This window comes from Oreochromis aureus, linkage group 22 (assembly GCF_013358895.1).
Source record: "Oreochromis aureus strain Israel breed Guangdong linkage group 22, ZZ_aureus, whole genome shotgun sequence".
Lineage (NCBI taxonomy): Eukaryota > Metazoa > Chordata > Actinopteri > Cichliformes > Cichlidae > Oreochromis > Oreochromis aureus.
This window is the reverse complement of record NC_052962.1, coordinates 22,264,095-22,284,948: the sequence shown is the minus strand read 5'-3', so window position 1 is coordinate 22,284,948 and position 20,854 is coordinate 22,264,095. Positions and strand designations below refer to the sequence as shown.

The following is a 20,854-nucleotide window of genomic DNA, read 5'->3' as shown; positions in this document are numbered from 1 at the left end:
GCCAGACAGGCTGGTCTGAGTTTTTCAGAAACTGCTGATCTGATGGGAGTTTCCCACACAACTACCTCTAGGGTTTACAGAGAAAGAGAGGAAATATCCAGCGAGCAGCAGTTGTTTGGGTGAAAATGCTTTGTTGAAGCCAGAAGTCAGATTGCTTTGAGCTGACAGGAAGGCAATAACTAAAAAAAAACAAAAAACAAAAAAACACTTGTACAAGGTATGAAGAAGAGTAGAAGATCAAACAAGGTGCAACTCCTGTCGGCTAACAGGTTCACATGCTTACCAAGATACTCAAATAACCTCTGGAGTGACCAGAAGGTGCAATAAAGCACCTTCTGGGATGTGGCAGAACAGCAGATTCACATCATGGATGTGCAGCCGATAAATCTGCAGCAACTGTGTGATGCTATCATGTCAATATGGACCAAAATCCCTGAGGAATGTTTCCAGCAACTTGTTGAATCTGTGCTACAAAGAATTAAAGTAGCTCTGAAGGTAAAAAGAGTCCAACCTGGTACTACCAAGGTGTACATAACAATTTGCCCAGCGAGTATACGTAGCAAAATACTGGCAAAAAATTGCCAAAGTAATGACAACAACAAAAGAAAAGTGGGAAATAATAATCTTTTCAAAAACAAGTTCCTATTTACACCTTGAACAACTTTTACCTTAACGGTTCATATTAAAAATTTTTCCAATTTTTTCCAAAAGTCTGTGGATAAGCTTCTCAAAATAAACCACTGTTTCTGCTGCTTTTTTACAATTAAAAGTTGTGAAAATACCAACAAAATAACCTTCTACTAACTCACCAATAACTCAAATCTGGACACACAAAACAAAGTTTTCTAAGTTATCTACAAGGTCACAGCATAGTGAAAAGGTCTGTTTCTGTAACTTGGCAAACCAAGTCACACGTGTTTGAATTTGTAAGTGTAAGGGTTTTGTTTTTTTGGGTTTTTTTTAAGTATCAGCATGCTGATACCACAGTTCAGGCAGACACATACGTATGTGTTCTCTCGTATGAAAAGAGTTCATTTTTAAACGGTGTAATTGGTTTGAGCACATGATTCATCCGCGCAGACACTCGGACAGTCTTTGAAACTGGACGGGAAGGATGAAAGAATGCAATGTGTTTTATGAGCTAAAATGTTTTCAAGTTGAGCTACTGTTTCAAACAGAGGGCTTGTGTGTGTGGCGAGAAGAAACGACAGACATGCAGATGAAAAAAAAACGTTAAAAAGGAGAAGGAGAAAGAGGAGTGCAAGAAGGGAAGGCCTTCAGCTAATGGCGCGCTTCACGGAGAGACAGAGAAACACAGTCTGCATGGAAGTTCGATACGATTTCCCACAGAGCCGAATTCCAAAGTGTGTGTTTTTGTGCGCAGTGGCCCACTGGATTAAAACCCATGGAGACCGCACGATTCATCACACCCAACACACACTAATGCTTGCCACGTGAACAGCACACATACAAAAAAAACAGTGCTAAGACTCTTATCGAGCCTCTTAGCGAGAGATTGACAAAGTAAATAAAATTAGAGTGAGGGAAGGAGAGCGGTGACGGGAGGAAGGGTGGAAGGAAGGAGGGTTTTTAACAGGTGGATGGTGGGAGGAACCAGCGATGGAGGGAGAGGGGAGAAGACACAGATCAACAGAGTTTCTTTCTTTCCTCCACTCCTAGTGTACTCACATGTCCTCATTAAGATTCATGATGCACTCAAGATGGTCCTGAATATTTTATCGCGCACAAACAGACAGAACCCTCGTCACCTGACCTCGCACACTGCAGCAGATTACACAATGGCCCCTCTTCTCTCCGGGCGTACATTTAAAATACAAATATGCCCCAAATTTTCTTGTGAATTCTGTTCGGATTTGAGCTCAACAACAGAAACAACATCACAATCTCCACAGTCAAGACAGAGGGAACGCGATGTGCTGAAAGTCTCAATGTTGTAACATGCCAACAACAACAACAACACCAACAAAATGTTCCAATCTGGTTGGCCACATATCTCCAAATACTTCATGTGTGATGGTGGACATAATTTATGGTTCCCAACAGGGTGGAGACGCTGCAATTCTGGTCATGGGAAGCAATGACTTTTTTCCCCCAAATGGTACACACATTAATGTGAAGTTTAAAACTACAAGAAGAAGAAAAACACAACCGATACAGTACCAACACGATTAAATACTTATCGTGAGGATGTCAATTGGTTTCTTCATCTATGACAGGCCTTTAGGGGCTACAGCCAACCACTAAATTCAGCTCTTAATTTACTGCTTAATAATAAACTACTGAGAATTTCCTAAAGCAATTTTTCTGCTAATCATTTAATATATTAATAATCAGTTTTGAAGCAGTGTAGTGAGAAGCTGTCTCATCATTTCTTCTTTGCTGCTGTTAATATTTAACATCCAAGTGTTGGCTGCTGAACAGAAACAGCGGTTATGCAACCTAAAAGAAAAAAAAAATCACATCTGTTCTGAAACACTAAATAAACAGCAAAGTTGTGATGGTTTTCAAAGCCAATGTGTATGATTCTTGCAATAAAAATCATTAATTCAAGCAACCAGCTCTGAGACTGAAGGTTTTCTACAAGCACTTGATCCCAGCAGCAGCAGTTCACACAGAAACACCATCAGGGTCTCAAAATAAAAGAAATAATTTAACAGGGGTGGAAAGTACAGGTTAAAAACTAGATTTCAATTATATATGACAATATAGGGGAAAAAAATTTATAATGTTTTCTTGGTGATTGCAGCAGTCTTTACACGTGAAGAAAACGAAGGGTATTCTTTTCAAATGAGCTACAGTCACTGGCAGTACTGACACTAAAGGTATCAGCAGCAGGATTATAGCAGTGACACACAATAAGTCAAATGTAAGCAAAAAAGTAGCCTAGATTGTAGTTTCCAGTGATTTTTAGGCAAAAATGTGACACAACTGCATAACTGCTTCAGTTTATTAATAACTAAAGTAACTAAACCTGCACAGTAAGTTAGTGCAACTAGCAAGTTCTCTAGAAATGGTCGGTTGAGTCATTAGTTTACTTTTGGCTAAATCACCAGCTGCAAGAGCTTTGTGTTTTTAGCTTGGGTGGTGAAGTTTGTTGTTCCCACCTTTTGCTGGAGTCATCTTGCGGACTTTGCAATGTATTAAGCTTTATTGAAGAGTCATTGAAGCAGCTCTCTGATGTGCAGCTCTTGCCCTCAGACATGTCTGGGCTTGTCTCGCTGTGCACTCTAGGCATGGAGTCTATATGACTGGTATCGGCATGTGACACCTCTAAGTCATCCATCCATCCATCCATCCATTTTCTTCCGCTTATCCGGGGCCGGGACGCGGGGGCAGCAGCCCAAGCAGAGAAGCCCAGACCTCCCTCTCCCCAGCCACCTCCTCCAGCTTATCCGGGGAACACCAAGGCGTTCCCAGGCCAGCCGAGAGATATAATCTCTCCAGCGTGTCCTGGGTCTGCCTCAGGGCCTCCTCCCGGTGGGACATGCCCGGAAAACCTCACCCAGGAGGCCCAAACCGCCTCAACTGGCTCCTTTCGATGTGGAGGAGCAGCGGCTCTACTCCCCTCCCGAATGGCCGAACTTCTCACCCTATCTCTATGGGAGGGGCCAGCCACCCTTCGGAGGAAGCCCATTTCGTGCTTTGTATTCGCGATCTCGTTCTTTCGGTCACTACCCACAGCTCGTGACCATAGTTGAGGGTAGGGGCGTAGATCGACCGGTAAATTGAGAGCTTGGCTTTTACACTCAGCTCTCTCTTCACCACAACAGACCAGTACACCAATCCGTCTGTCCCTCTAAGTCATGTAAAAAAAAAATGCACTGGTATTATATAGAACAGCCTTAAATTTAAGGTCACGCAGTATACAGCTGGTGTTTCAGGCTTCAGTAACAGCCAAGACTTTAGTGAATAGCTTTAGTGAAAACTGACGGCAGCGCTGATGCATACAGTCATACATTATCACACAATGATTGAATGAATAGTACCTAATGCTCACTGCCAATTTCAAGCTTTACATCTCTGCAATTTGATTTCAGGATTCTAATGACATTTATATAATGACATTTCTCTACTTGGAAGTAAACCTGTAAAAAAATGCATAAAACTAACTGGATGTGAGACGTGCCTCATTTTTGTGATACTCAAAAATAACTCAAGTGACTGGGAGAGGACACCTGCTGAGCACAAACGGCTGAATTAACCAAAGAAATGCTAAACAGCGTGAGTTGTCAGGGTGAAAACTGCCATGAAACAGGAGCCGAATCAATTTGAATAATTTCGTAAACACGAGAAGATCTTAATCCATCTCTTCTGACAGTGAAATCCCAAGTTTTAAAGCAAGCCATCACCAACCCCATGGTTCAAGTCTCCTCTTCAGAAGAGACTTTAGGCCTAAATTAAATTTGTGTAGGTTGTAAATATGAGGATGGGTGCCTTTAAGGACAGTAGCTTGCAATCTCCTGCATTTGTAGTCCTCAAACACACACACAGACACCAGTGCATGCTTTCTAATCATCGGTCCACACACATGCAGTACCAGCTTGTATAGAACTGAAACTCAGCTTTCCAGGGAGCAACTGAGTGAAATGCAAGGAAAGACTCACTCACAGACTGAAACATAACAAAGACAAATGCTTGCAATGAACCTTTAAAAAAAAATCCTACTGAATGAAAACGAGGGCCAGAAGATGAGAGGAAAATAAGAGCAGGAGGGAAGGAAAGGAGATGCTGTGAAGTTCAAGGTCACAGACAAATTAAGAGTCTGCCATGTCCCGTGTCTCACAGAGCAACATACACACACACAGGATTTCTGACTCTTCAGTGCACACACTGAACACGCATAACCCGAGTCTATTTTAGTGAGTGTTTATTCTGGCTCCATACACCAGATTACCTGTGACACCAACGTGAAATCAGAGCGAGCGCCGTCTTTCTCATTTCATCCACCTTCTCCGTTCCCCTGCTCCTCTTTCTTTTTCAGTGCTGACTCATGACTCGCTTCTGCGGAGCAAGTTGACTTTGCAGACATGAAAACCATGCAAGTCTTATCAGTTATGCAAAGCCGAGAACATCTAATTTGGGCGCAGGGGTGGAGCTGGAAAGTAAGTGGCAACAACAACAGTTGGAGCCAACGGCTTCCCATAGCACACAACCCCAAACAAACAAATCCCGATTTGAACTTAACGGAATAATTCACTAAAAATATTTCAGGTTTCTTTTTTCCGTTGTTTTAACTGCTGTAAAGAGAAAATTGAGCTATGTGATTGTTGGCTTCATTTTGTTTCAAAGGTGCAGTACTTAATTTCTTCCACAGCTCAGTGTTAGGTTTAAAACCAGTTTTAAACATTGTTCTCATGGGAGGCGAAACCAGCCTAGACTTTTTTTAATGAGGAGCTGGCACAGTAAAAAAACAACTACTTAGTAATCTGCAAGAACTGAAAACAACTAGATTCCACATACTATAAAATATGTTCAACTTTCAAAACAGCAACAAATATTTATTTCAATCTAGTTGGTCTTATTTTATTTCCAAATCACAAATTTAAGGATGGTTGTACTCTGGCGATGGTGGGCTACCCGATCCTGGGCTACCAGTACATATTTAACTTTACAGAAGCCGGGACACGAGCCAGGCGCAGCCTCAACAGCAGGCTAACCTTTAGTTAATGGTGGAGGCTACTCTGCTCGAAGGCAGTGGTCCTGCTACGATCCACAGCCCACATCATCACATATGTGTGTTAGCACAACTTTACAATCTCACTGTTTGTCCACGACAGTGTTGGCTGCCACCATGGATGCTGACAGAATAAGATATAATAAAGCATGAAACCTATACTCCACGCTTCATTTACTTTAATTTCAGACTGCTGTAGTAAAATGAGTACACGTTGTTTGATTTGTTCGATTACAGTGCAACATATTGCTTCTGCCGCTCAGTCTGTTTGTCCCTCACATGCGCCAACACCTTTGAAAGTTGAGTGCAAACAACAATCTTGACTCGTAACCAAGACGTAACCACAGGTGTGAGATCAGAAAACATTTTCAAGGTATTCTGATAACCTGTTGTATATGCAAAGTTATCTTTTTTTTCTTGCCAGTTTATATAACTTTAAATATAAAAAGGTTTTACTGTTAATCAGACGCATTATGTGAGGGATAGGCGTTGGGTTTTGGGATGTTATGATGTATATTTTTCATAATTTTTCTGACAGACAAGTTGAATTAATTATTATTAATTATGTGTGTTTTTTTTCTCAAACCATCACTGTGTTATATATGTAAACATAAGTTGTGTTGCTGCAGAGCAGTGAAGCACGTGTGCACTCTGTAAACAATGCCACACTGACCTATATAGAGGTACATATAGAATACAAGGACGTCAGGATCAAATTCACATTCTGCAGGAGCTGTAGATACTTTTGTGCATCGAGTAAATAAAAATAAAGAGGCAGGTATTTTATTACTCCAAGATCAGTAGCCTAATATTGTGCATTATTATGATTAAGCATTTGTGATCCAAAGAAAGGTAAAACAGAAAAATTCATATCAGAGGCAGAAAGGGCAGGAAATTGTGTAATCTAATTTCACAGACTGCTGTCAGTGTCATGACCCTTGTTGTACTTCTTCCTGTCTCCTTTCTTCTGTGTCTCTTGTTTTCCTGTCCTATTGTCTCTCTGTGTGTCACTTGTAGTTGTAGCACCATTCACATTTCCTGCAGTCAATTCGATCAGCATCTAAAACCGGTGGCTCATCAGCTCATCACCAGCCATACATCTACTCGACTCTCTAGTCGCTATCTGACAGACATCACAGGAGAGACACCATTATCACGTTTATTGTGTTTGTGAGTTAAACTAATTTCATTTCATCGTGCTTAGATTTCGCCCCCACCTCTCGGCCTGCTCTCAAGCTTCAGCTCCTCAAGCTCACCGGCAGCAGCTCCTTTCTCCCTGCCTGCCCACTCTAGCTGTCTGCCAAGCCAGCTCACCCGGTCTCTGCCATCAGTCTGCCTGCACACTGTGCCAGCCACGCTTCACCTCTCTTCACCACAGCCTGCCTGTTTAATCTCCAAAAAAAACATTACATCTACAGCCCTTACACCTTGACTACATTCGGAATAAAGTCTCCCTCTGAGTCACGGTCAACTTGTGTCCATGTGGTATAAATGCTTTTGAGTCCAGAAATTTTAACTGTAGATAGTCAGTTAGCCATGTTGACAAGTTCTGTATGTTGGCACTGGTCTAAGATTCAGTTGTGATTTATAGCAAACACACTGTGGACGAGTGGATGGCTGCCGACTTCCCTCTTTCTTTGTTTTCTTTGGTTTTGTTACAGTTAAAACTTGGAAGCTTTTATTGCACTTAGAGCAAGCTAGGTATGTAGTCAACTGGGTTACCATTATCTTCACTTCCCCTCTGTTCTGCACATCAGTAAAACAGAGAGGAGAGGAAACAGAATAGCCACTCTCACACTGAGCTGAAATTAAAGACGAGCATATCAATCAGCACATCAAAAATGCAGATTTTAGTTTAAAAATGCATTTTAAGCTAATTTTAAATACTGCTTAATGCTAAGGTCACCCAAGAGAATCAAAATTATTATTGCAATCATGTGCCATGACCCTTTAATCTTCTTGCTTTTGAAGGCGGGGACCATGTCCTCAACCACTTGCAGTCATACTGCTATCAGTCTGCAACTGAATCCGGCGAACTTGCAATTTTTTGCATTATACTGCAATTAACTGTAATAAATCTGCAAAAATTGCAAACCTGTTGCCGATTCCACATAATTTGAAATAAAATTCCTCCACAAATGTTAATCAGTTGCTGCAGGACAAAGTTCCGACTGCAAAACGACAGAGATACTCAGCAACCTTCCTTTTATATAGGAATATAACCTGAATAAAGCTATTGAGAAACCAGTTGACTTGAGGTCTCTATTATAAAGAGAAGGTTGTGCTCACAGACTGACTCATATTGCCAACAAAATGCAATCAAACTGTCTACATTTATAAATGAGACAGCAATTATTTGCAAACCTTCGCCAATGTGATTAAGAGTGACTGGACCGCAACTGTTTGGAGACAGGTTTCCTCCAACCAGGTGACCTGTGCACTTGCCTTGTGATAGGAAATGGTCACACAGAGGTTGAGGGTGTTGCACACTCAATCTCTGGGATACCAGTTTGTCACCGCAGATACATGAAAGCGGTCAGCAAATGCAAAAAAAATTGATTTGGGTCACAGATTTTTCACAAATCGCAGGGAGGTTGTTTTCCTATTTGTACTCTACTGTGACTGAGTTAAGAAAAAAAACTGATTCACAGTCTCTTACTCACACTGAGGACCACAGCTTATCGCTTATTAAGTACTGATACTGGTTGTGTACTCAGCATTGGCCGATATCCAAAGCCAAGACATGTGTATCAGCAGCAGGAATCATGGATATTTTAGTATATTTATACATTAGTTTTTTAATTTTTTTCTGTACTAAATATCTTAGATATTCATAATACCTCACATAGTTATTATGACTGCTATGTAAACTGGGAAATACTTCTCAGGGCCTTAAACTGGGTAAGAGAGTTGGCTAAGGTCAAATGTTTCCAACACTGAAGAAAGTCTCAGAAGTAAAAAAACCTTTGTTGGTTGGCAAAGTATGTGGCTTTAAAAATGTGTGCGCGTCTGCGTCTGCGTGCACTTGTGTGCGAGAGTGATGAAATGAAATACAAATATGTCGCTGGCAGATGTTTAGTGTTCTGTTTCTCCCTGAGTTATCTTCTGTTGTTGTCTACATTTCAGTTATCTACACCCTACAAGCGGCATGTAAACACGCAGGATGCTGTGCAAAGCTGCATGTGCAAAAAGACTTGAACAGCCTTCGTCAGTAGATGATTTTCCCATGAAAAACAACCACTGGCCAGTTTTTGGGGAGCAGATGGCAGGGATAAGAGAGCAAGAGAAACAGAGCGAGGTTGGGAGGTAGACAGAAGCTGGCTGTTAGTGTTATGGTGCAGCAGTGCTGCAGTGCAGGGAGTACAGGGGGGGCACATGTGTATCAACGTGCTGTAGCCTCAATGACAAATCTCCTACTCATTACACAGCGCTTAGATCACTATACCGGGTGGCATGAATATGACATAATATACGTGCTGTTCACTTACATGCACTCTAACACACACGCATATTAAAACACTTAGAAGAGCCTCCCACCGACTTGGTTTTATCCCTGTGATGTCCTAGCAGCTCTAAATTAATCCCCAGTCCCAGCCTCACCTGAAACTCCCAGCTGCCTTCTCTCAAAATAGACGCTAAATGTCTCTGCTTGCTTTAGCCGTCGCCATGAAATGACGAGACACCACAAAAATGGTTTCGGCGCGAGTTCAGCCAAGGTTAACCTTCTAGTCACCACACAGTGCATTCTTGCCTAAAACATAATTTCCTCTTGTGTGTTATTATATGATGTCTGTGCATATTATGCATCTGAGTAGCTCAGACAACTAGAATAAAATTATTCCACCCACTTGCATAAGGCAGGAGGCGTGTTCATTTGGTGTGGGAAATGATATATTAGATCTATTTACATGACTCTGGCAAAACTAATATACTAACATTAACCCAAATTCACTTGAGAGCATAATTATGAGCAGCTGAGTCTGAGAGACGATTAATCTGAGCCTCCTTGTTTTCAGTCAGAGAGCAGAACTACAGACGTGTCAACAAACCTGCGGCACAACAACCACACAGCTCGCAGTGACGTCTAAATAAAAATTTAATTTGCCCAATTCAATTAATTATAAAAGAGTTACACTGGTTATATCTGGTTTTATGGGCTGAAAATGTTCAATCATTTCTTTATATTTTGTTTCCAAGGAGCCAGAATGTCTTGTCATTTAGTCTTTAAAGTCTTTCAAGTTGTCTTGGTGAATAGTAGTCAATAGCTGTTCAGGCTCTCTGAGGCTCTTTTGATGTTTTTGCTAGGACACTGACTGCTTTTCCATCCATTTTCAGCTAGGTCCTTGGGTTAGAAGTAGAGTTCATGGTTTCAATAAACTGCTGCACCATTTCTAATTTTCCTATCAAAATACATAGGAATGAGCTCAAGACTCATTTGTGAGTAGTTCAAGGCTTTTGCACACTACTGCATGTTGTGGCTACAACACAGCTAACAATTTAGCAGTAATCTCATTATTCCCATTATTCCAACAGATTAGCCACAACAAACAGAAAAAACAGCTGTACAGAGAGGTGCACAGATAACGATGGCTTAGCTGAACAGACATCAACAAGTTCTTTCATCAGTGGCTGTTGTGTTCTTGTCCTTTTGACGAGCAAACCAGTCCGCTCACGTCACGACACATGCAAGGCCTCCTCTGGTGGTGCTGCCTTGACTCAACGGTGGCCCTGTTTTTACACCTAGTCACAGCATCAACACTGCATGCTAAATATTATGAGTTGTAGTAAATTTATTGCCAAGGGATCCTGAAGAAGCATCCATACATGATGAGTGGCATCTGTATGAATTAGCACGACTGGTGCGTCATCTGGTGACGACAAGGACACCGCGCCTGTGTCGCTGAGCTGCCAGTATCTCTGAGTAAATATCTGAGCGACAATGGGTTCAACAAGTGCATATTTATATAAGAAATTACACATTTTATTTATTCATTTAATCTGATTTGTATTCATTTCTAATTAGGGTCTGTGTCAAAGCTAGGATTGTGTCACAGGACTGGAATTTCACATACGGTTCAATATTTAAGCTCACACTTATTTTAGATTGAACTTTGGAGAAAGGATCGTGATCATCTTTGTAGGATTAAAGAAGAAATACAGGCAATGTTAGCGTTAGCAAATAAAACAGGAGAGGAAAGGAGAGATGAGACCTTGACTGTATGTTGTGTCAGCTTGCTTAGCAGCCTGTAATAGCCTGGTCATCTTAATGTTTATTTTTAGCCCTCTTAGCTAATAGGCTGGCTAGTTAGCACTCTGTCTGGTCCGCCATACGAACTGCAGCCAATTCAAACAACACAACACAGCTAGCAAGCTTACCTTACACTTTCAAAATCAAAATAAACGACAACACTGGCCTTAAGTTTTCCAGGTTTGAGGCTAAAGTAAAGACCGCAAGCTAGACTTGTGCTTAAATAGTACACAGCCTCTCTCCAGAACACCACTCTATTTCACATTTGTAATATATTATTGTTACATGGTTAAACAGGCTGAACACCGAGGCCACGCACGTGCCTGCACACTGTTGTTTTAATCTGCAAGGCCTTCTGATCTGAGCCTGTCTAGACACTGGATGTCAGCGTTGTGTCTACAGTGTGGTTAATTTCTAATCATTATTAGGATAATCTGCTGACCCAGAAATTAACAGGCCAACAAATGACCATCAAAGGCCTCTGATGGAAAAGCGGCTCTGCACATCTGAATAGTTGAAGCTGGTTACGGTGAGGTTTTGACAAGCTGCTGACAGCAGATCTGACCTACTTCTGCCCCAGAGTCAGAGTATTCGTGTGTCACCCAGACCCGATACATACCCACACACACACACACACACACCACTGTAGCTCAACCACCTCAAACCCTGCCTATGCCCCTGCACACTACAGGGGGGGGTGCCCAAGGGGGCTGCCCCCTTTTAAAGAGACCGTGTGCATGTGTGTGTTTTGGAGTGTGCATCTTCCCACAAACACCCCCGCTGAGGTTTCTACCCACAAGGGAGCTGCAAGCCAGACAAGGCAGAAAAACAAAACAAAAAAAAAGAGACCGAGGAGGTGATATCGATCTACTTTCTGTATCTCTCGTTAGTGCGTTTCTTCTTTCCAGCCTTCAGTGTGGCCAAGCACTGCCTAAGTACACTTTTGCCTCTCACTGACATTTGAATAAAAACATAACCCTAAAGCTGCCTCTGAGTGAGTTCAAACCTCGGTAAGAATGCACACACCACCCCTAAGCTCACCACATGAGGCTGCTGAAAGCAGTTAAACACTGGTGTGTTTGTTTTTGTCTTGTAACCAACATTATTGTTTCACATCAGCACATATGACAGCAAGTCAGAAGAATGACAAGTGCCTGCCCTGACCTGTTCAGGACTGCACTAAACCTCAAGACGACAAGTTCTGACGCCGCCCACACTTCTGATGGAATATTCCACACACACACACACACACACACACACACATGCTTACAGCTGATAAAGGCAAACTAAAATTAACAACACTCAACTGCTGCAACACCCAACTTTACAGTAGTTGTTAACAGACAAGATGATTGTGATTATGCAAAAAATAAATAAATAAATACAATTAAACCTAATGAAACATACTACTAGACCAGTAACGTTGTAAAAACTTGTTAGTGAGGATTTATCCAGTGTGGTACTTTCTTATTTCTGGGGGAAAAAAACAAATAAACAAAGCAAATATAGGTCAATGGAAGTAAGTCAAGGTTTAGTTTTCTTGACCTGCTTCTCTGCTCATATGTTGTTGTTGTTGCTCTGTCAGACAAAACAATGAGGATGGGCATTTTGTTTATCTCCAGCCATCTCACTAAACCTGCTAGGCTTAACATGAGGCAATGAAATGTGACACCACCAAAAAAGTATGCTGTGTTTACTTTAGAAAGCATACAATAGCTAACAGTGCTGGGAGTTTACGCCATCAAACAAAGAGAGGTGCTGTACAAATAACAAATGAAAGGGAAATGACAAGAATAAAAGATTCTGTACGACTTTTATCGCCGTGATGCAGTCGATATTTGTAAACTAATCCCAAGCATGCTAGTACTTTCAAAAGTTTTTATAGGACTGCCTTGGAGATAATTCACAATTTAACAATTATATGAAGGCTATGCTTTCATGTGATCCACGCGATACTTTAAGAAAGAGAGCGAGACTCCTGCGATGTGGCAGCAAACCAAAAGCTGTCTCAGGTGTGATGACCCTTTTTTCCAACTTGATGCAGCTAACACTGTCTCCAACATTTGTAAGGCGAATCAAAGCGCGCCATGGCAACACAAACATATCTGATTAAATACACAATGTGTCTAAAAGCAGGCGAGTTTACTACATTTGGTAGCCTGAAAGCTAAAGTCGCAGAAGGCCCTGGAGCTAACGCTAGCACGTCTGTTGCCCATGGATATGAAACTATACCGTAATGACTGTAGTAATTTATGTATGTCTATTTCCTCCTAGACACATCAATCAATCCTGATGAAACTTACTACATAAACTGCCTAGGGTACCAGGATTATCAGCATCTGTATAGCTTCTGTGTAGTAGCTGAGCTCAAAACAAACAGCAACGTCCCGTGTATGTCGTCGTTTATGAACAGACATTTTTGACAACAGACTATATACGGTGATATAATGAAGATAAGCAAAATAACACGATAATTAACAGACATGTCTGTGTATTAATACATGAGCAAAGTAAAAAAGGCCTCAGGCCTGGCAAAAACCACCAGCAGGGCAGGTTTTTGCTAGTCAGTTAAACCATGAAAGTCAACCCAAACCAATTCTAATGTACTGCAGAGTACATGAGACATACTAGTATTGACGTTTTTCTTATTTAAAATGAGTCTGGATGTGCAATGAATCGTCTAACCTTTTTTATTTAGGCACACTGAGGTAAAAAAATAAATAAATAAATAAGTGATTGAATGAGTGTGCTTCAAATGGCAGATTTAAATTGTTTCATTATGCAAACTGTATTCAAAAGGATTAACCACCTACCTTCCTACACCGACGGCCTCATGACAACAACAAACTACATCATGCTGCAACCACTCTGTGGTGAATTACAAATGATCTGGGATCTAATGCGTCTAACAGCAACACATCCAAACCTGAGATCATTAGCAGCAAATGAGAAAGGATGCAAAGGTCTGCTATATTAGCTGCTTACTTCGTTCCAGTTTTTTTTTTTTTTTTTCAAATGCAGCACTGACAACATAATGCTATGATCAAACTTAGTGACTCACAGGTTGCCTGGTCAAAAAAAAAAAAAAAAAAGGCAAATAACTTTAAAATTAGAACATTTTCACAAACATCTTTATAGACACAGATATCAAATGACAAAGTGCAAGCACGCAGACTTGATTAAACCATCTGGACCGTTTCATCCACATGTGTTAAAATGCTACGAGGGATGATGTTTGATCAGAGCACCTTTAAACTGGTGTCACTTTGTGTAATGTCTCAGGTATAAAAAGGTCTAAAAGGACCCCAGATTGAACACTCTTTCTTCTTGTGTTGCAGGAAAATTAGCTCAAAAGTGCCCAAGTGTTTGTGTGCAACCATTAGTTTGAGTGCAGTATTACTAACAGCGTTAATGACATTACTGGCACACAGCCAGTTATCCTCTCTCCTCACCCACCCAGGATACCCGACCGGTCTGTATGAATATTCAGTGACCCTATGAGCACCTTTTTAAAGTGAAAGCTATTCACTGGGTCCTTCTTAAATATGAACATCTGTAGATTTTGAAGTGTGAACAAGATATTAAAAAAATCTGAGATACAGTAGCAGATATATCAATTATTCCTATCTGGTTATTTTCTCTGTTTAAGATACAAAAGAGGGGAGGAAGAAGAGAAGAAGAGGACACCTGCTGCTACTGTGACTCAAACGCAGATGTAGTTTGTGCGTTTCACTTCTGTTGCATTAAATTTGGTAAAGTTGCAGTTGTACATTTTCAGGAATGGTTCATTTTATTCTTTTTGGTCTTTAGAGTTTAGCAGATGTTACTGATTGAACCTGAGGCTGTTTTCTTCAAGAGGAAAAGTTAAAAAAGAGAGAGAGAAAAGCTAAGGGATTAAGAGTGTAACTGTTATGCTGCCTTCTCTTAGTCCCAGATGGCAATTATCCTGTTTGATAAAACATACTCCAAGAGTTAACTGCAAATACTAGTGAGGATGAGGTGTGTGCTTCATCCACGAAGCTCTAAAGGCAGCCAAGATTTACAACCCAAAAGAAGTCCGATGTGCTGCCAGTCATTTCTGGCATCCACTCAGCTTTTTGCTAATTTAATTGGAAAGTTGAGCCTCTTTTAGCTCTCAGACATTTTCTATTCAGGATGAGTCAGTAAAGATGAGGACGGAGATTTAAAAAAAAGACACAAAGACAAGAGACAAATGACTTTAGAAAGACTTTGGAAAGGGAAAGTTTAAATACGCCTTGAGTGCAGATTTTTCATTGAAGAACACAGCTCACTGACGCGGTGTTAAAGTTAACCCTGGGCAGCTGAAAAGCTCTCAATGTGGTGAAGCCAAGTATGTTCAGACTTTGGCCTGCCCCAGAGGAAAAAGAAAATCTGATCTTTCCCATAACTTTCTGTACTTTCTGCAGTTAAACCCAGAAATTGGCCACTAAATTTCACCAGCTTCATCACTTAAAGGCTTAAAATAATCTGAATAAGAATCCAGCCAAGATAATCCAAATCTCCAGGATTTGGTTCATGTGGTGCTGGTTTTGCAGATCTGGATGCTTTTAAACCACATTTGGTGTCTGCCAGGCTTTCGACTGGCCTCTCCTGCTTTGTGGTCACATGACCATATGAACATCTTGTATGGACCACCTTATTAGCGGCTGTGGCTCCGGAGGTAGAGCAAGCTGATCAGAAGGTCAGCGGTCTACTCCCTGCCTCCCCTAGTTTGCACTCATGCAGTGTGTGTGAATGTTAGGTAAAGCTCTTAGGCACAGAAAAAGGTGCTTGTGTGATTGCATAAATGAAAGTTGTAGTTAGATCCTGAAAAAGAAGCCGAATGGACTTCTTTAAGTTTATGAAGACATTTCAACTCTAATCCAAGACGCTTTTTTTGATGACCACGGCCAAAACACCTTGATCAAACATTAAACTTGCTGGGGCTTTAACCTCGTCTGCTTTTGCATGAACAACAAGGAAACTTGTAAAGCATCACCTCACCCCTGACTTTCCCATGACTCTACTTAATGAGTTCGAAGCGCCACAAGCAGGTTGCGGAACTGGAACGTCTGCTCGAGTTTAAGACGTGTCAAAATAAATACAAGGCTGAAGATGCAAATGAGAGAGTGGAGAGAAAAGAAACGAGTCTGAAAAAAGAAAAGTTTGCATACAAGACAGAGAAGAGGAGGAGCAAGCAAAGTGGAAAGTGCGGAAGACACAAAGTCCTTAGATGACGTTTTGTACTACTTGCAATATCTTCCCACATACGCAGGTACAGAGTGTACCTGTGTGTGTCCTCCAACTCAAAACCGGGGCTAAATACAGTATTGACTTTGATAACAGTCCTCCAAGTTTAGAAAATGAACCAGCCGTGCACGGAGCATTACAGATACTCCACACAAAAACCCGCCGGGCTGCAGATTCCCCTCGATACACATCTGTGAGGTCACCGGCAAATCAAACCATTAAATCTTCTTCATTACAGGCGCCCACCTGAACTCTGAAGAAAACATAGTTCACTGAGGATAAAGTGACTCTAAACAATGCAGTGGCATTTATATATGCACAGCATCTTAGAAAGACTTGTTACAGACGAGGGGGGAGGGAGGTTATCGATGGCTCGGATGCAAGCGAGATGATGAACAAATACACATAAACACACTCTTTTGCCCTGTGATCGTAAGTGGAAAAACATATTAGCTCACTCCTTTCTTTCCCCCGCTCCCCTCTCATGTTTGTGTACGAAAACCTCTCACCAGTAGGAAATGGGTTATCTACACAGGATCAGGACTCGGGATACTGAGCCAGATCTGCTGTTTGTGTGTGAGTGTGTGTGAAATGCAAGGAGGATGAGTGAGAGTCAGGCAGCCGGTATTACTTCAAACTAAATCAGCTGGTGGGTTTGGGACAAAAGGAAGAGCTGCACTTCATTTATACTTATTTTTTAAACCACTAGGTCACTGACTGTTGCAGAAAAAATTTCATTGTTTTAAAACGATGGCTGACAGCACCGTAAACCCCTGTCTGTACTCAGTAATCAAACACCTTTGGAACACACTCCTTTGCTTTTACAGAAGGGTTGTAGGCTGTTCCTTGTCTTCTCCCTGAGCCATTCAATCTGTTTCCATCTGTTCGTATAGATATTTCGCACATACACAAACACGGGTATCCACATTCTGAAGTTAAACCTCATAAAAAACATACTTATTAAATGTCATCCTATTTCTATGTAATGCTATGCAGATTTAGCCCTTCCAAATTATTTCAGCCCTTAATTCAGTTGTAGCTCCATCTGTTTGCCTTAAAGATTTTGTTTTGATATGTTGGTTTTATTGGAAAATGAGAGTTCAGGTTGAGCTGTGATCTCTCTGAAGGAGGAGAGCTTCTTCTTTTCTGCTCACATCAGAACTCGTGCTATGAAAACTAGTAAAACACAGATCTGGAGTCACACTGAGGGTGCTTTTAACCTTTCGACAGCAGCCTCAGGACATCAGTTTGAAAAACCAGACACACAGGTGTGTCAGTGTATTTTTTGTTTTTTTTAGAAAGGGTAGTATCTGAGCCAGCTTAAAACACCTAAATAAACCATTTAACCACGAATCCCATCTATTTATTGCAGACACTAGTGTTAACTAATGGTAGCATACTAAAACTGTAGTCCTATAAGCGTGTACAGACACAGTGTTCTGTTCACGAGCGGTGGGCCGAGCAGATCGGTGCAACATCTACAGTAATGCGGAAGAAGTAGCTGAACGGGAAAGCCTACTGGTCGATCTTCATTCCTGTCCTCACCTGTAGTCAACAATCACAAATATAAGTGTTGTCTGGGGCCTCACCCAGACTGAGCTTAGTCATTTGGAAGGGGCTCCGCCTCGTCACAAAGGAACCGACTGACGTGGTTCAAGCATGCCTTAGCATCCTCCCCCAGGGCCAGAGGAGGTGGTACCTCAGCAGGGGAAGGTCTGAGCAGGTCTGGTCAGAGACAATCTCTGCCGTTATCAGAAATTACTAGAGGTCCACATAAACAGCAGTCCCAGGAAGACAGAACTATTATGGATGTTTTGTTTATGGAAATACCCACCAACTATGCATGCAAATATCAAATATCTGCATGTAGGTAGTTACTATATCCTGCTATGTGAAGGTACAGAAGGAGGTTTTGCCAGTGTTTGCTTAAGATCTGAGCAAATGTATCTTTATGTGCATATGGGGAGTGTGTTCATGTGACTGTCTGCACATGACCACTTGGGTCTGGCTATATTCGTGCATGAGGGGTAATAACCTGATGCTGACACAGCAGCAGTTGATAGTCAGCAAACATTTCTTCAAGAGGAAGTCGGTAGCTTTCACTTCAGCTAAACAAGCTAGTCTTTAGCACACAAACTGAAACCTAAACCGCATCGAAACCAGGAGCCTGACATAGATTTTTTAAGGAAGTAACAAACATCACATGAGCGTGCGTCTGTGTGTGCACTGTCAGGTCGATCCAAACCAAAACCAAGATCGCGTCACTCGGAGTGAACCTCCGATTCGGCACAACAGAAACATATTAAACTTAAAACACAACATCTGTTGGCCATTTACGACTCTTTCTTCGGGTCTTTTATATTTTTGTGTGGACCAAACGCCAAAATGAAACACACGAGATGATCTTTAAAATGCTTTTTGTGTGCAAGTGTATGCAAGACTCACCAAAAGGCCTTGAAAGCTTCATAAATGTCGTTGAGACGTTGTAGTTTGGTCCAAGCTGCAATCTTAAGCCCTGCAGTCGTACCTAAGCATGCAGCATCAAAACAGACACAAATTAATACAGATTACAATCATCTCAGGTCAATGGCACTTAGCTCATGGATTATTAAGGTATAACTAACATTATAAGTAATGCTTTTATCGAGGCAATTATTTCTGCGTTAATCAGTCTATTTGTTGTGCTCTCCAAGGATCTAAGATCAAGACACATTCACAGAAACTGCCAGTAAACACAAAAATTAGAAGGAGATACTTTAACACGTGAACCCTATGCAGTCAGGTAGGAAAGCACAGCTGATGTGTTCAAACACACCTACTGACGATGAATCAGTGATTACTGTGCAGGACACTCCGCATCCATTACATCAATTTTTCTCCGGCAAGAGCGAAACACAACAGCTCAGGGTCACGGATGGGCTGAAGCCTATCCCAGCTGTCGGGGGGTACCTCCCGGATAGGTCATCGATTTATAGCAGGTCGGTCAACCATTCACACTCATGGCCAATTTAGAATCACCAATTTACTTAACTAAGATTAATGCCTCTAATCATGCACACGACGGCCAGTGGACTCGAACCCACGACCACTACCCCACAGATTTCTCTCGCTTTAAACCTAATATACCGGTAGATGCTTGATTTCAGTTACCAAATTACACTGGCAAATTACACACACACACACACACACACACACACACACACACACACACACACACACACACAGCAGTGATGGAGGAAATGAAAATTATTCTAATGCCAGTGTCCTCAACATGTAAATTGTAAACAACCACCGCTGAGCTTCTTCTGCTTCACCTACTTTAAATTTAAACACCACCCACTTGCACCATTTTTTTTACACTTTATAATAAGAGAAGCCTAATTATGGATCCTGACCTGTACCCTGCAGATTGCACCCCCCAGCCTCTCTCCTGTTTTTGTTTTTGAAACAGGCCTGCAGAAAACTACAGTAAATGCCTCCTCCTCCTCCTCCTCCTGCTCCCCTCTTTGCAGTAGCAACCTGAGATGCTGTGTATTCCGCCTGGCGGAGCCGACCAGCAGCGGCTATAAAATGTTAAAAATCCGTCCTGTCTCGTCTCTGCTGCTTCCCCCGGGCATCGCGCTCACCTCGCCGTGTCGTGTCAGCCGTTGGCTCCGTGTTTTCGTCCGCTGTGTGGTCGGACAGTCGCTCGTCTCTGCTGCAGCTTTTGTTGCATAGGTTGTCCGCTGCTCCCGCAACTACAGCCAGGGCTTTAAATACGCTTTTAAAGCAGTATCTGTCGGAAGAAGAGACGTAGCGCTAGCTTCCACCGACGTCACGGCTCATTTGCATAAAGAGGCGGAGTCTTGGCGTTGGTATACAAAGAAGCAGTGAGGCTGATATCTTAAAGGGGAATGCCGTCAAAAATTGTGCAGTTCTCACTTAAAGCAGAGATATCGATGCTTTATTTTGCTTTATTTTTTATATGTTCAGTTTTAGTTAGCTTTTTATTTCTTTCTTTTAATAACTAGTTTAAGTTTCTCGTTATACCGTCTATTATTTCTAAGGTTTTATACACCAAGGTAACATATACAACCTCAAAAGAACAACAACACATGGTATTTTGCACTTTCATTATTTATTTAATGAAAAGCTAAGCCAAAATGTAGAAGCAGTGTGCATAAAATTGAGTGCACCCCATAATTCAGTAGACTGTAATACTGCCTTTAGCAGCAATAACTTGACGTACTCGTTTTCTGTATGACTTTATCAGTCTCTCACATCATTGTGGTGGAAATTTGGCCCACTCTTCTTTACAGCATTACTTCAGTTCATTGAGGTATCTAGGCATTAGTTTATGAACAGTTCTCATAAAGTCCTCCACAGCTTTTCAGTCAGGCTGAGGTCTGGCTTTGACTGGAGCAATGCAACAGCTTCGATCATTGTCCTGTTGCATGCCCCAGTTTCAGTCAAGCTTTAGTTATTAGACAAACGCCCTTACATTTGACTGTAGAATACTTTGGTATAGCAGGGAGTTCTTGATCAACTCAGTGACTGCAAGGTCTGCAGGTCCCGTGCACAGATCACCACCCCTCCACCACCGTGCTTAACAGTTGGTTTTTGCCAATGTGCTGTGTGTGGTTTTCACCAAAAGTGCTGCTGTGCACTCTGATCAGACATCT

The 20,854-nt window shown here is 41.6% G+C and overlaps 1 protein-coding gene across 2 annotated transcripts in view; it reads right to left on the bottom strand.

Annotated features, from left to right (window-relative positions):
* The window catches only part of LOC116322647 (solute carrier family 45 member 4), a 52,686-nt gene extending 32,696 nt beyond the window's left edge, over positions 1 to 19,990 (bottom strand). Inside the window, exons 1-2 of one of the 2 annotated variants that reach the window (XM_039605533.1) lie at positions 19,820 to 19,990; positions 18,639 to 18,720 (exon numbers count right to left, since the gene is read on the bottom strand). The gene's annotated coding sequence lies outside the window, so the exon portion shown is untranslated. Of the gene's footprint in view, positions 1 to 13,756; positions 13,938 to 18,638; positions 18,721 to 19,819 lie in introns of those variants that run through there. The other variant, XM_031742770.2, reaches the window with a different exon arrangement.
* Between the last annotated feature and the right edge of the window lie 864 nt (positions 19,991 to 20,854).